Source organism: Bos javanicus, chromosome 19, assembly GCF_032452875.1.
Source record: "Bos javanicus breed banteng chromosome 19, ARS-OSU_banteng_1.0, whole genome shotgun sequence".
Taxonomy (NCBI): Eukaryota; Metazoa; Chordata; class Mammalia; order Artiodactyla; family Bovidae; genus Bos; species Bos javanicus.
The window spans coordinates 64,862,496-64,875,246 of NC_083886.1; the positions used below are offsets into that span (position 1 = coordinate 64,862,496).

Consider the following 12,751-nt stretch of genomic DNA (forward strand, 5'->3'; position numbering starts at 1 on the left):
ACTCTTGTGTTCAACTCTTTGCAATCCCATGGACTGCAGCCTGCCAGGCTCCTCTGGCCATGGGATTTCTCAGGCAAGAATACCGGAGTGGGGTGCCATTTCCTACTCCAGGGGATCCCCAGGGACTGAACCCGTGTCTCTTTTGTCTCCTGCATTGGCAGGGGGAGTCTTTTACCACTGAGCCATGAGGGAAGCCCATAATTCTACATAAAATACCTTTAAAACAAGAATACGTTATCATTTCACATCCATTAGGAAGGCTGCTATTAAAAAAACAGAAAGCAAGTGCTGACAAGCAAGTGGAGAAGTTAGAATACTTGTACACTGCTGGCGGACATACAATGGTGTTACTGCTATAGAAAACAGTAAGGGGGTTCCTCAAAACATTAAACACAGAATTACCAATTCCACTTCTGGGTATTTCCCAAAGAACTGAAAGTAGGGATTTGAACGATATATATATACCCATGTTCACAGCAGCATTATTCACAATAAGCCCAAAGGTGGAAGCAACCCAAGTGTCTATCAAAAGTTGGATGGATTCTTTAAAATGTATTTACATACAACAGTATTGCATGTGTGCATGCTAAGTCACTTCAGTCGTGTCTGACTCTATGCAACCCTACGGACCACAGCCCCCAAGGCTCCTTTGTCCATGGGATTCTCCAGGCAAGAATACTGGAGTATAGGTTGCTTGTCTTCTTCCAAGGGATCTTTCCAACCCAAGGAAACCCATCGAACCCACATCTCTTAGGTCTCCTGCATTGGCAGGTGGGTTCTTTACCACCAGTGCCACCTGGGAAGCAAGTAATACAATAGTATTACTTAGTCTTAAAAAGTAAGGAAGTCCTGCCACATGCTACAACATGGATGAACCCTGAAGACGTACCAAGTGAAATAAGCCAGTCACAAGAAGACACACACTATGTAAGTGCACTTATAGGAGATACCTATGGTACAAACGGGCCTTATTCATCCCAGAGACAGAAAGCAGGATGATGTCTGCCAGGAGGCAGCGAGGAATGGAGAGTTAGTGTTTAATGAGTAGAGAACTTCAAGTCAGGACGATGACAAAGTTCTGAGATGGAATGGATGGTGGTGACGGTTGCGCAACAAGGTGAAAGCACTTAATGCCACTGAATTGCATGCTAAAATGGTCTAAAATAAATGCTATGTTTCATATATTTTACCAGAATTAAAAAAAAAAAACAAACACCTCAAGTATATAAGTCATAATACCCTCCTACCCTCCTTAAAAGCAGTGAGGCCCATGTCCTAATCCTGGTGCAAACTGAAGGAATGCGCACTGCCCATTTCCCAACCTCCCCTGCCCACAGAGGAGGACTGAGAGCTGGCAGAGCCATGGCCAGAGACAGGAAACAGGTCCTGATATTAGTCCCACTGAACAAACTTAGGAAAGTCAGAACAGAGGGCGAGGCCCAGGATGGCTGACAGAGGCAGACTAGGGAGGAGAAGGCGAAGGCAGAAGGCAGGAAATCCCTCAGAACGCGGGCAGCTGAGGAGACTGGGAAGGGAGACTGTGAGGAAAAGGAGGGTCAGAACAGGCAAGGCAGAGAAGGGAATTTCCTCAAGATAAGGAAAGAGAGGAGTAAGAGAAAAAAGGAAGAAGAACTGTAAACAAGGAGATTCATTCAAGAAGAGATTCTCCCCAAGTACCAGCAGAAAACTGACTTCCTTCCACTGGCTTGGCCATCTGTACCTAAAGAATCCACGAAAGCTGGTGCAGCCTACGAAAGTCAGGGAGAAAAGTACTTCCCTGTGCAAGAGTACTAATACACCCCATCCACAGAGAACTATGTACTGCCATTGTTTTCATCCGTGTTTGTGTTTTCATTTCAATGAGAATCTGGGCCTACCTTTTTTATTTGTATCAAACACTAGTACGCTGTGAATGAGCTGAAGAGTTCTAAAATGGGGGTAAGAGTAAAGGCTTGAAGCCAGATCTGCCAGCATTTGAATCATGGCACTGTGACCTGAGGCTATCTGCCTAAAAATCTGCTTCCATCTCCAAATCTGCAAAATGGGAATAATAACAGTCTACACTTCAGTTGCTGCAAGAATAAAACAGAGTGAAATATGAAAGCACTTAGAACAGCGTCTGCTCCACACTAAGCACTACTGAGGTATGAGCTTCCTGTTATCCTCCAGACCTAGAGCATGAGCTCCAGGAGAGCTGCAGGTTTGTCTGTTTTGTTCACTGTTGAAGCCTCAGGTGCTTCACCTAAGTATTTGTTGAATAAAAATGTATTTAATAATATAAATTTCATGCCAGCAACATAGAAGCCCAAAGGAACAGCACTACCTTTTTGTTATTATGGACAACTAAATCTGTATCACACTTGAGCCTCCAAGTTCACAGATGGTTTTTATATATCTCATCTCAAGAGATTCTGTGAAGCTGGCATTATTATCTCCATCTCACAGAGAAAGTAAAACTCAGAAGATGTAAGTGATTTGCCCCAGGAATTCTGGCAATGAATCCCACTTCTGTTCACTACAGACCCCCACCCAGAAAACTCAGCACACACCCTGCTAAACTGCTCAGCTCCCCTGCCTGCAAAGCGCACAGTCCGAGTGCACCAAGACACTGTATCCCACCTGCTTCAGCACAACTGATGCAAACAGATGAAACAAGAGCAACAGCTACTGACGCTGGATTGACAGGTACAGTGAGACTGACTATATCCTACTTCCGTGTGTCTGAAATTTTCCATAGTTAAAAAAAAAAAAAAGTAAATAAAAAATAAACTCTTTACTCCCAACATAAACTCTGCCACTTCTAACTTTCTATCGAGCATACCACAGCAGAGAACCTTCTCTTATGAGGCAGTGAAGAGAAAGCTAGAGTGGGAATCAGGACGCTTCATTCTTCACTCTGCTTTATTTAACTATGAGACCTCACTGATTCCTTTAACTCCTCTGGGCCCTAAACTCATCTGTTCCTTCCAGGGTTAAAATACTCATTTCGGCTTCCTACTAGCTCCTTAAACTCAACACACAAAATGCAACTTGTCTTTTCTCTATTCTGAACCCCTAAGACCCATTCTTCCATACTCCTGATGTCTTCCAGCTATCCAGCCATAAAAACCTCAGCCTCAACTCCGACTTGAGAGACAGAACTGATGGTTCCCTTCCCTCCTACCTAATCAGCACATCTCTCTGCTTAACCTCCAAGATACCTCTTGACTCCATTACCTCCTTTCATTCTCAGGGACACCAATTCAGGCAGTCACCCCTGTCTTGGGCTATCACCATGGACCCAACAAAAAGCCCCACTGCCAATCCCTCACGTTCATTCTCCTAAACCCAGTCACGACCTCTCAATAGCCTCACCGTGCACATTCGCCTTCAGGTAACCAGAGTCCAGGAAACCGGGATAACGCGGTTTCCGGATGCAGCCTCACTTCCGGCCCCACGGCTCCGCCGCTGCTCTGGCAGTCCGTCCCTCCGGAATGCCCTCCTCTTTCCACGGCCTCTCGTGTTCACGCGGGTGCAGCTGACGTGCTCCCCGATAGCCCCAAGGGGGCAGTGTCACCCCTCCACGGAACCCCTCTTACGGCACCCTTCAAATTCCTATTAGTCCTTTCTGGTGTCCCTAACTCTCTCCACTAGGGGATTCGTTCCTTGTCAGAGGAAACGATGCTTTGTTCATCTTGGCGTCCCTCTGAACTGAGCTTCCGAAGCACAGCAGCACAGCGGCATGCCACCACGAGCACACGAGGCTCCGGAAAGCGCTCCCCGCAGCCCTCCAGAGCGACTTCAGCAGCCAGCGCCCCCAGCTGGGCAGGTCCTGAGCAGCCTCCTCCTCCAGCCGGGATGTGCCCTGATACCCTTGCGGGCCTTGCGTGGTGCACAGCGGACACCTGAGGGTAACTGAGGAACTGGACCTTGAAATAACTCACCTGTTCCCCTTCACCACTCCTCTCAAGAAAACTCACCATCCAGGCCGGGCTCTCTTTAAATATTCTCACTGAACTTGTTCCGATCATGTTTTTAACGACTACCTGTTTATTAGCTGGTTCTATTTGCCTTACCAACCAAAGCCCCACATCAATAGTTTATTGATTAAAACTGCCAAGGATATGAACAAACAATTCACCATGAAGAGACTCAAAGAGAAAAATCCAACAGTGTAGAACTAAGAAGTGCAAGTGCTACTTTACACTATGAAACAAGGAAGGACTTACAAAGAAAAATGTATTTCTATCCAGTTTTGGTGAAAGAGGTAAGTCTGTGTATCTGTTAATTGTACAAACTGGTGTAACACTCTTGAAAAACAGTACCACGATATATACTAGGTTGGCCTAGACGTTTGCTTGGGTTTTTCCACAACATCCAGAACGAACTTTATCGCCAACCCAATATCAAAAGCCATAAAGTCATTCATATCATTTAACACAACAATACATTCTGAAATTTATCCTAAAGATATAATTAGCTAGAAAAAAATACAATATCTACAACAATGTAGATTAAAGTATTAACTGAAAATCAGCGAGCAAAACAAATACCTAACATAAAAAGATTTAACATAAATTATTGACAGCATGACTTGTCTGCAGCCTCAAAGTGTAATCATGTAAATTAAAATTGTGACACCTATAATATGGAAATGTTTCATCATTTAGTATATGGGAAAAATACAAATTATGTGCATAATTAAAAATGAGTACAGTAAATATATATATATATTTTTAATGGAATGCCAAAAGGAAAATCAACTGTTTGAGGGTGGTAACTCAAATATTTAACAATTTACTTAATATTAATTTTTAAATTACTTCATCATATAAGACAAAATTTTACCATACTGAGGAAATGAGGGGTTCCAGGGTATAAATTTGACACGGTCTCAAGAAGAGGTCCATGCCTCTCTTCTACTACTCATTTTGGCCTTAACTGAGAGCCCTCATGTACTTGTTTTATCACAACAACAACCCCGACTCCAGCTTTCCAAGGACTAACAAACTAGCTCAACTAGTCTTCTGATCATCCCCAGGAACCTGTGGACAATGAATCGTGCAAAACTACCGCAACTCAAGAAACAAAGAACCCTACAACTATGTTTCACTTTAGCCATCAGCAAGCAGCCAAGCCAGAGTTTAATTACAAACCTTAAAAATATATAGCATTATCACATTAAAGTCTCTGCAGCTAGCACTGAAAATACATCAAAAACTAATTTTAGCACTGATATTCCAGAAGGACCATATTAAAGCAGTCTTCTAATTTTTTCTGTAGTACAATCATTTTCTAAGTTTACTACTGAATGGCCAAGATACTATAACAGACTAAGAATACTAATTACTGTGAAATAATACTCAAGACTAAATTGTCTTTCTTAGGGCATTTCAGCAAAAAATAAGTAATCTGAAAGACTAAAACCACCATTGTGTGGAGGGAACACAACCATTAGAAAAAAAGTTGAACCTGCGTTCCACTGATCTGTTCTCAGTACCTAGATCCTCAAAAATGCAGACATGTACAGTCATCCATGACAACACGCACGCACACAGCAGATAACAGGAAAAACAAACAATTTAATACTTAACCAGCTCATCAGAGCACAGGGTGACTACCACTCAAGAATGTTGACATGAAACCTGAAGCACTCTTAAGATCCAATCTTATGCAGATAGGTTGAACTCCTGTGCGGTTACTCATTCAAAACAGAAGTGTAAGATTAACCTATCCTCACTTCTCTTCAAACACACTGACGAAGAGTCAGGTGGTCTGTTCACCATCATCCCATCAGTACCCGAAGCTCCAGGTCCAACTGCTGCGCCAGAGCCCTGCTCTCTCCACGCTGTCCCACCTCATTCCTCCTGAGCAGACACTCCTCTAGTTTAAGACTCTTCTCACGCACCATCAAGTTCTTTCTTTCTAAACAAGGTTCTCCCAAGCCTTACTCACCTGCAGTTCACTGCACTGGGTATTACCCAAATAGCCCATCAGAGCTCTTTATAATTTCTGAAAGAGAGAGAAGGAATCTTTTAATACAGAGTAGAAAACAGGATTGCTGACATATCAGTGCTGAAGCATTTGTATCCAGTAGTCACAGAAGATGGTCTTTTGGTCCATAGTATTTCAGTAAAATGTAGCATAACCAGCCAGGACCAAAAGTCCTGAGATAAGGGTCCGGAGATAAAAGCTTGGTTGAATGTTGCTACTGATTAGCTGTGTGACCTTGGGCAAGTCACTTGCCTCCTCCAGGCCTCAATTTCCTCACGCAGAAAATAAGAGAGACTAGACACAAACAGCAGAGCCCATCACATGGGAAGAGCACGCCCCTTCCAAGGCACAACGCAGCGCCGCTGCTTACTAGTCTTGTGACTTTACGTGAGTAAATTCACATTTAGCCTAAATTTCCTCTGCAAAGCAGAAATAACAACTATCTTGAAATTGTTCTGAAAACTAAAGGAAAGATAATGAGTTATAACAAGCCTATAGTAAATATACTGTGCGTCTCACCATAAAATTCCACAGATGCTAATTTACCAACATTACTCCCAGCCCTAACGCTACATGAATTCAGTTTCCAAATATTTATTTTCTTAGAAGGTCAACAAATCAAAACTGTACCAACCTAACAATGCAATTAACAGTTTCAGTGTTTGACTAACAATTCAGTCACAGTTATCTTACAGTGATGGAAGTTTAAGATTATCAATATTACTTAACATCACAGGAAACAAGGGCGGACTCGTCCCTGCACAGCATGTAAGCGAGCTCAGTGGCCATGCCTTCCCCACCCTCCAGCTGCCAGGGCGCCTCAGCAAAGGGCTCCTCCAGAAGCCGATGACACCAACTGTTTCTGCCTCAGATCAGGGGAGCAGGACCGCAGGTGGAGGAAGGAGAAGAGGCTTTTTTCTTCATCTTTTTTACTTTATACACTTAACCATGGCTCAGGTTTGTTTACCATGGCATGCCATCAGTTTTACATAAAAATAAGTAATTTTGTAAACCTATATTATTTACACATATTGCTCACTGATAGGAAGCTCGCCTCACAGGAATATTTTCATACAAGATCCACAGAAGAAAGCAAAAAGGCAAATTCAGATGTGCAGAGAACACCTAAAATATGACATAGAAATGACAAAAATCACAAACATTCACACTTCAAAATGGTTCAGTCAAAAAATATGCCATGCATTCGTTGAAGAACCTAATGATGAATCAGGGGTTTCTGGGGTCAAAACAAGTTGAACACACCAACTCTGGTTTTACCAGATAACTTCCTGCTCTTGGAGAAACTGACCCAGTACCACTTACATGAGCAAACCAGTTAATGTGATTGTTTAGTAGTATGTTGAAAGCTTTCAATGTGCTTTAGACAAGTGGTAGCTTTACAAAAAAAAGAAGATATATGCACACATATGTATACATATATATAGAAATTAAAAATCTTCATGTTACATCTACTATTTATTACTGAAAGAAAAATATTAACTCTGTTAAATTCAGGTTAACTCAGAGGTATTATCCCAGCCACCTCAGAGGTAACAGACCACTAAGTTTTATGCTGCTCCTAGCCAGCATTATAGAAATCACCCTGACTACAGCCAGTAACTTAAATGAACGTAAGCTGGAGGAGCCACACTCTCCACACATATCATAGTTCCCGCCTAGAAAACATTTCAAAATATTACTCGGAAATCAAATATTTGCATGTATACTTATCTAAGTTGATGGAAATAAACAACCATAACAATCTGTTTATAATTTTTAAGTAGCTCCTCTGCCTCTCTTGTTTGCCAAGTTGATAAACTTGGCCCCAAATTTTCTATGCATTTAAAACAATAGGCAAAGGACCTTATTTCTTGTGCTGGGCATGTATCTGGAGTCTTAAAAATAGAGTCGGACAGATAATGAGAGGCTTATTTGCATTTGATATCAATGCCGTGCCTGCTTCTTAAACAGAAAAAACTGCATGTGTAAGGTCTGGTCTACCTATTTGTAGAGCCCTCCTCAAAATTCTTAGCCTTTCGTGAGCATGCTCTATATTCTTCAATTCCACAAGGCACTTTGCAAGTAGGAGTGATTTCTACTGTTATTTTGGCATCACTGCCTTTTCCAGTGAAACACTGGTCTGTCCATAAACTGTGTACAGACTTTGAAACAATCCAGTCTGAGTATTTATGGTATCAGAAATGAAACTTCTTGGTAATAATCGCAAAATCCAAGTGTACCAGCTGATAGAGAGGTACTTACTGACTCCCCAAAACTACAGCCTTCCACGAAATAGTGTCCTACTCCCCAGCCAAAAGGACAGACTGAAAAAGCTGTGTCTTTATTCACGTCAAAGACACAGACTCTCACTTCACCCAAACTTCTACACTATGGCACTTCCCATTTGAGAATGCTTTGTGTAAAAACCTGCTTGGTGGCCAAACACCAGCTTCACTTTGAAGTGAATATTAACACTTCACAGGATCTACAGGTGTGAAAATTGTGGAAAACGTCTTTGTGGAAAATTTCTTAACACAGTTCAGGCCAAACAACACTAGCCATATAAGATTATCTATTTCTAAATATTCCCTTTTGGATTATAAACAAACATCTCCATAGGCCAAAAAGTAGATTAGGTGATTCTTTCCACAAAGTAATATGTAAATTAAAAAAAACAAAGGTACACATTGGGAGATCTAAGCCATGAATATGCCTCCATCAGTAAGCTGAAAATAAATTTTTAAATCCATATTTGCTCTAAGAATAAAAATAAAAAATATACGTGATACACACAAGCACTATTGAGTTTCAAAACACAACCAAACGTGGTATGTGCATTTAGAAAAGGATCTTAGTTTATGTCCACCTTCCTCTCCCAAGTTTTTTTTTTTAAGACAAAAATGTCAATTGTATGCCTCAATCTCGAAAAAAATAAAGCACAGCTTATTCTTCTAGACATGTGATAGAGAGGATTTCAAAATACAAAGGCTATCCAGATGTATTAAAGGAAAAAAAAAAAAAAAACTGCAGTAACCAATCTACCAAAACTTACATGTTCTCAATAAACCATAGTAAAGTATTTTTACAGACATACACACTTACACACACTGTATAGTACATCTACAATGCCTAAAATTTTTTTTAAAAAGATATTTTTTTCAAGTTGAGAAAACTGCTTGTGAAGAATGTAAAATTAGCAAACCACTCTCCTTCTCCCCAGTGCTGTTCATTGACATGTATCAGCGCTGTTCTGTAAATCCAAAGCCTCACAAGTTGGCTTAAGTAAAGCAACACTCTGACTTCACATATTACATGTGACCAGAAAACAATGAAAAGCCAGTCTTCTCCATAATAAGTTAACCAAAACTCAACACTATTATAATTCAAAATAATTACGAGAGAGACCAGCATTATTCCATTTTTCAGAAAATAAAAGCAGGATTTGCCTAAAATAATTCTTTCCAATGGAAAGGGTGTACTTGACACAAGACACACAAAATCCACATACACAATCACTGACACGCGATGTACAGCAAGTGATAAACACCACGACACAGATAAAATTAAGACATTCAATTAAAGTTACACAAGGAAATTTAAATAGGCAAACTATAATTACCCCTGGAAAAGACACTCATCAAGGATGGCTCCAAATAACATTTGGCTCTGGATAAGCTCCACTACCGTTGTGTGTGCTGGAGTCCCTGAAAAGTCTGTACACTTGACACAGTCTTCTTTTCCGAATCCAGCTCAGCCTCTACACCCATCTGACAGAGGGACTCATTTGGAAATAAAGATAGTCCCATCCAATTACTTAGCTTCAGTCTTACCCTTATGACTTGATTAAAATAAAGAAGGAAAAAGGGAAATCATTTTTAACTGCAGTCTCACCTTACACATCTCACCAGCACTGTAGTTCTTTAGTGATCAATTACTTCATCCAATTCCTGAGGCAAACAGAAAAGTAAAATGTGTCTGTACAACACCAATAAGAGACAAGATAAGTAGTAGCAAACGTTCTATCAACGTGAAGTGAAAGGGCACCTAAATTTCAAATGGAAAAAGCTACCAAAATGGTACAGTATGCAGCTTTGTTAATGAGTCTGTTTTACTTTAAAATAAAAAAGAAAAAATTATAAAACGCCCTTAAAATCCAAAACATAAAAAAGTCATCTCTTACAGACTGGACTTTCAAAAAGAATTAAAAAGAAGAGACGAAGGGGACGAAATCCTTTCATATGAGTTTAAGGAAGTGCAAAATTCAGAACAAGCGAGCCAGGACAACTCTACTCCCCAACCCCCTCCCCCACACCCAACTCTAGAAATCCACTATGTCTGGAGTTATACATTATTATATTAATGATTTGCCTGAAAAGTGTAAGTGGCGAGGGTGAAGGAACAACAATTCTGAATTTCAGACAAAACCTGAGGATCTCAATCCAAGAAGAATCCTAAAACCCTGATTTCCAAACCGGGCTGGAGGATCCTCAGCAAAGGAGAGGGTACAGAAAGCTCAAATAATTTGGGGAGAGAGGAATCAAAGTTCCTTAGATGAAACTGCAGTCCTTTAGCTCTAGAAAAGGGGAGTCTTAGAGCAATCTCCGGAAAGGATCGTCTGTTTTTATTTTTGTTGATGTGCTCGTGGGCCAATGAGAATTTCCGAGGAGGGGGCGGAGAAAGGGGGGGGTAAGAAAGTGAAGCTCAGGAAACAACCCCCGGCTGGGGAGGCAGGGGCCCCCGGCCCACTTTTCCCGGCCCCCGCCCCCACGCGGGCAGAAGTCCGATCCCAGAGGGGCAATCGAGCGGGGCGTGGGAGGCCCGCGCGCTCCCCGCCCCCAGCGGCGACCCCGCAGAGGGGCGCGAGCCTCCCGGGAGCCCGGCGCGGACGAGCCTGCCGCGGGCCCGCGGCGGGGTCCGCGAGGCCTGCTCCGAGGCCTGGGCGGAGGGCGGCGCGGCCCCCGGCGGAGGGGAAGGGGATCGGGAGGGGAAGCCGCTGTAAACAGCCCCAGCGTCCGGGCCTCGCCTCGACGAGCCCCGCTTCCCAGGCCCCGCCGCGGGCCGCCCGGGCCCCCGGCTCGCGCCGGGGCCGCCCCTTCCGGGGCTCGAGGGGCCGGAGGGGAGCCCAGCGCCTCTCCGGAGGGCGCCGGCAGCTCGCGGAGCGGTCCCGGCGGCGGCGAAAGGGGAAGTCAGGACTTACCTGTCATTACTTTCTACGCCATCTTGGATCCACTTGTCAACGTCCCCACAAAGCATTGTGGGTAAGAAAGAGCCTTTAAAGTGACTCCCCTCGGCCCCCGACTCCCGCCTCCGCCGGCGCCGCCCCTCCGGCCGCACCTCCGGCGCGGAAAGTTGCCCGCCGCCTGCCGCGCGGCCCCTCCCCTCCGCCGGCTGTTTGCGTTTAAAATCCGCCCCCATCTTTAAAACGGGGCTCCGGGTCTCTGCGGCCGCCGCCGCTCCCGGCCTCCCTTCCCCCACCCCTCGCGTCCACGCGGGCCCCGGCGCCCCCCGGGGCGGACGGACACCCCAAGTCTGCGTCTGATCGGCCGCGGGCTTCCCGCGCCGGCGGCGAGGAGCCGCTCAGATTCGTCTGTGCGCGCTGCTGCGTCGGTTTCGGCCCCAGACCCTCGCCGCCCGCCGGCGGGCTTCTGCTCCCCGGGCCGGGGCCCGAGCGCCGGCGCTGGGCCGCCGCGTACGCGGACGGAAGGTGTGTCCAGCCGCCCAACGGCCCGGGACCCTGCGGAGGCCGGCTTCGCGGCGGGGGCAGGGGGCACGAGGCGAAAAGCAACTTTTACCCGCTTGCGGCTCCCTTCCGCGGGCTCTTCCCGGGCCGGCACCGCGATCCGCGACCCTCTGACGGAGACCCCTCCCCTAGGAATGTGGCCTCTCTCGGCCGAGTCCGCCCTTCTGCAGTCCGCGCCGCGCGCGTTCTAGGACTTCCCCGGGCAGGTAACGGGGGCGCCGCCTGCGCGCTCGGGCCGGGGCGCAGGGGCGCAAAGGGCTCGGGGGAGGGTCCCGGCGCCGGGCCGGGGAGAGAGGGGGAGCGCGCCCCGCGGTCCACCTGCCGGGTCCCGGGGGTGGGGGGCGCTCTGAGTCGTCCAGGAGAGCGACCCCGCCGCCCACGCCCGCACCCTGGCTGCTGCCCGAGGGCCCCCCGCGGGGCGGCGAGACTGTCCCCCACGCCCTCCGCCCGCATTCCTTGGCGCGGGGTGGGCCAAGCACCGGCCGGCGCCCTCGCGCCGCGGGCCCCTTGCCCCGGGGAGCGTAGGTCAGTCTGCGGAGCTCTCACTCACTGCCTCTGGGCTGTGCTTTGCAGACTTTGGGGACTCAGATTGCTCCTCCCCACCCCCAAGCAGATTTTTACAAAAAGGTGTCCAAGGGAAAATCCTCCAGGACATCGAGACTTGCGAAATTGTATTCTTTGTGAATGCTGTTGAAAGGCTCTGAAATTAGAAAAATGCACAGGCATTAAACGCCCCGTTCAGTGCAAGGGGAGGGCCTGGGGCCTTGGGGTCCACCCAACTTTTCCGCTCCTCCAGACCCTAGGAGAAGCCTCTCTCGAGGAACCTGGACGCTTGCTGACATAAGCCCTGCCCCCGGGGAGTTAAAAACTCCACCAGGCAATCGTCCCGGCCAAAAGAGAAGAGTGGGGTGTAGACTCATTAAGAGATTGGCCCGGGGTCAGCAGTGAGGGAGGGAGCGAGGTAATGAGTCACTCCAGGCCGGCCTCCCCTGAGTCACCGCTTCTCTGAGCTCCGAACGAGTTGGCAAACTGGAGCCT

At 46.0% G+C, this 12,751-nt stretch overlaps 1 protein-coding gene across 10 annotated transcripts in view; it reads right to left on the reverse strand.

Annotated features, from left to right (window-relative positions):
- HELZ (helicase with zinc finger) overlaps positions 1 to 11,275 on the reverse strand; it is a 147,046-nt gene extending 135,771 nt beyond the window's left edge. For 4 of the 10 annotated variants that reach the window (XM_061393078.1, XM_061393075.1, XM_061393068.1 and 1 more), the window contains exons 1-3: positions 11,171 to 11,271; positions 9,865 to 9,920; positions 5,935 to 5,991 (exon numbers count right to left, since the gene is read on the reverse strand). The gene's annotated coding sequence lies outside the window, so the exon portion shown is untranslated. Of the gene's footprint in view, positions 1 to 5,934; positions 5,992 to 9,864; positions 9,921 to 11,170 lie in introns of all 10 variants that reach the window. The other 6 variants (XM_061393077.1, XM_061393072.1, XM_061393074.1 and 3 more) reach the window with 3 other exon arrangements.
- Between the last annotated feature and the right edge of the window lie 1,476 nt (positions 11,276 to 12,751).